This window comes from Triticum dicoccoides, chromosome 3A (genome assembly GCF_002162155.2).
Source record: "Triticum dicoccoides isolate Atlit2015 ecotype Zavitan chromosome 3A, WEW_v2.0, whole genome shotgun sequence".
Taxonomy (NCBI): Eukaryota; Viridiplantae; Streptophyta; class Magnoliopsida; order Poales; family Poaceae; genus Triticum; species Triticum dicoccoides.
In genome coordinates this window covers 26,955,132-26,959,114 of record NC_041384.1, presented here as the reverse complement: position 1 = coordinate 26,959,114, position 3,983 = coordinate 26,955,132, and positions in this window count along the sequence as shown.

Sequence of the window (3,983 nt, the reverse complement as noted above, 5' to 3'; positions counted from 1 at the left end):
CTGGTAAAATGTAGCAGTCGCACTATTAAAAGTAAGGACACGTTAAACCAATGTTGTTTTCAATGTAATGCCTCCAGTAATATGAATCAATTGCACTTCTTTACATGTCCTGCTAAAATTTCCCATTAAGATAAGTTGGTTCTTTTTGTTAGAAATGCAACTGTCCTGGTCCGCCTACTCTCCCGTGCCCAAAGTAATGTCGTATTTAACGGTTGTCATAGTTAATCCTAATGCCCACACTAATATCTAGTAATGCCAGTGCTTTAGAAATTGCTACTGTCCTTGTAGGATTGCCATTCAGATAAGGAACATGTTTCTTTTCATTTGATGCATGTTTCATCACTTGTTAGTCACCCTCCTTTCCACCTTTTTTGTGCAAACAGAGATATACATTTCACGCTCGATCTTAGTTGAACTGCACAAATGATATCCAAATTATAGTTGAGCATTCCAGGAGCTTCACAACCAACCTTGATGTTGCTCAATTTTATTGCAACTAATGAAGAAGAAGCTCTGTGGGTTTCGTTTTCTAATGGAAATGGAACCGGGGCTGGAGCCCTTTTCTTAAAATTTTTTGAAGAAGAAGCTGCTAGCTCACAGGACATTGCTTCATTTTAGGTGAACTACACCAAAAGGTCCCATGAATTGAATCATCCATGTTGGTGAATGAAAGAGCCAGCTTCACCATCCCAGTCTAAGCACCCCCGGCCTCCATCCTTGCGACGCATGATACACCTTGTTTGCCACCTGCTCGACCCTAGTGTCACTGATAAAATGAAGTAATAATACAGTTAAAATAGAGCGAGTGTCATCTCTATCATTTTATTTCCAATGTAGATAAAGAAAGTGCTTCTCTTTGTTAATGTATGTTTCATCAACTAGTCCCATTGTTAATGTTTAAGCGTTTCTGCAAACTGGGGTGCTTAATTTTAGTTCATATGTACAAAATTAGAAATTTGAATGTCTCAAGGCGCCTCCTTGTACTACCGCTGTACATTGATGTTCATCACTGGCAGAAGGTGTATCTGCGAGACTTAGGACGATGTCCAGTATGAGGCGTATCGTATGAGGCGTCACAGGGCCAATCTCGCCCTCGCAGCATGGCATACTATGATACTATCACAATATTTTCTTCTATTTATTGTGTGTGTTTCATCAACTAGTGCCACTATAATGTAATCACGCTTTTTCATTATCTGTGCAAACAGGGTTATTCAGCTGCATTTTGGTGGAACTGCACAAATGTACGTATGGAACCGGCATATATGCAGAGTGCGAGGTGGTTTTGCAATGGAGAAGATCAGAAGAGGGAGAGGCGAGACGGTGGTTTTGGAATGGAGATGATGGAGAGGAGAGGAGGTGGTTTTGCAATGAAGAAGAGGGAGAGGAGCGTGCGGCAGCGATTTAGGATTAGACGAGAGGGTCGGCGCGCTGTGACTAGATCAAAATCAAAATCAATTTACCCTTCAATTAAGAAAGCGACCCCATATTAACTAGTCTCCCTTTTATTCTGGATCATAATGACCATGATTTTCGCACACAAAATATATGTTATACGTTGCAAAAATAATATAATTTGAAAGTACATTCAGATACGAACCAAACGATACAACTTTTGGTGACATGCATTCACATTTTGCTTGTCAAATACAGCACATGGTCAAACTTTGACCCAAAATACGCAAAACAACAAAAAAATACTTCCAAGACCAGCGCCGCTCTTCTGCTCTTCTCCTCTTAAACCACCGCCGCTCCTCTCCTGTTCCAATCTAAATGTAGGGCCGTTCCTCTCCTCTTCCATTTCAAAACCACTGCCCCTCCTCTCCTATTCCAGTCCAAAACCAGCGTCGCTCCTCTCCTGTTCTAATCCAAAACCAGCGCTGCTCCTCTCCTCTTCCACTCAAAAACTACCGCCGGCGAGTGAAGGTGCTGTGGAAAAGTAGATTGATGGGGGGAGTACAACCGATACGTGATGATCGTAGACGGCGACACTGTGAAACTAGCTAGGATGTTGGAGGTACAGTCTTGGTTTGACAACAAGAACCAACTAGCGGCAACGGCGACATCCATGGCCAAATATCTGCAACAGAGCAAAAAGGCGGCGATACTCCCGGAGGGAGTCGCGCCGGAGTACATAGAGCTGCTCCTCTTGGCCATGGAGCAAACAGATTCACCGAATCCGATCGTGAGGGAGCAGTGGTAGGAGTATCGATCCCAGATGGAGCATCCACTAGAGATAGAAGGATCGCGCATCTACATGGTGCCGTTTGTGAGGTGTCCTGCAAGAGCGAGGCGGTGGACTCTTCGTCGGCCGAACCCAACTTCAAGAGGAGAAAAGCAGTTGGCCCGATGACGCTTCCCCGCCATCGTCTCCCTCGCCATTCACATCGTCTCATGGGGCAGATGTCTACCGCCGAGGAATAGGAGGGGGCTGCCCCCCAGCCCAATAGTCGGGCAGGTTGTGAATTGTCAGGAGGAGCTTAGGTTTGTCAGTATTTTTAGGTTGTGAATTGTGTTTTGTGTTGTGTATTTTGAGAGTACTTTCAGATATGAATGTTTTTTGAATTTCAGATTTGCAGTATTGAACATATGAAGTATTTTATGAATTCTAGAGATCTATTTTAGCACTTAAAAAATGTAGTTTCATAGGAGTATAAAAGTGGAGACAATGTGATTCTCAGAGAAGAAACTGCAAGTTTCAGTTTCAGATAAGAAACTGCAAGTTCAGTTTCAGATAAGAAACTGCAATTTTCAGAGGCAGAGCATTTATATTAACACGGCCTTTTCAAATAGGGTTAACATCATGTTGGAAGTTTTACTCATGGTCGAAAATGGAACTATCAGCCAGTTAACATCATGCTGATCAACATTCTTGTATAGCACATCTTCATATGATGCACAGTCAAAATGCCCACACAATGTCGAGTGTGCGAAACACAGAGAAAACGAGGGGCGAAGTTTTTGGCAAGTGTTGGACGTGGTTTTGGGTTGCCCCGTCTAGGCTTTCATTTTTAACATGCGCAGCCCACGACCTCGGATGGGAGGTATATAGGCCTGTTTGTATTTTCTTAGGGCCGTCATGTATCGATCGGCATATGGACCTCCCATCCGAGGTTTTATTTTTGGCAGCCCAATTTATGTATTTTTTTTGAAGAAAATGCAGAGGTCTGTTCTATTTTTCTATATAAGAATAGGAACGCCAGGTCCAACTTATGTTTCCCTTCTAACTATATTATATATATTTAAATTATTTTATATGTTATTATATATTATTTTTATTGTCATCATATATTTAACAGATACTTACATATGTAAGAAAACAATATCCCACATCTTATTAACTTATAAAAATAATTTATTAACAAATAAAATCCTGGATTGTTTTGGCACGAAAATCCTGATGGTTGTTTACAAAAGCTTGGTAAGATTTAAGGACGAATGTAATAATATCACTTATTATTTAAATATATTTATAACAAAATGCTCAGCCCCTTTTTATTTTTTGATAACATTGCTGGCCCAACCCAACATTATAATTAAAATTAGTTCCGCAAAATCGTGTATTTCGATAAAGTACAAATGGCCTGTAATTTTTTAGAAAATAAAGTAAATGGGCCGCATGGACGCTACATTATTTGTTCACCCAGCCCAGCTAATGGCTGTAATTCAAAAAAAAGATCAAATTGACTCTAAATTCTACCACGCAAAAAAAGACTGTAAATTCTGAAAAAATGGGTTGAATACGTGCCATATTTTTTGAGGCTGAAATGTAGGCCAATAGGTCGATGCCAACGCAAGTCGTTGTCAATTTAGTCAACAAATGATTCTGACATGTTAGCCGTTGGATTTACATCCAACGACCGACATCCATCTTCAATCTCTCGCATTCTTCCTCCAGCGCCACCAGGACCACCTCCTGCCTCCTGCTGCTAGCAGCTCTGCTTAGCACGCTTCGCTATGAAGCGCTACTCCACCGTTTGCCA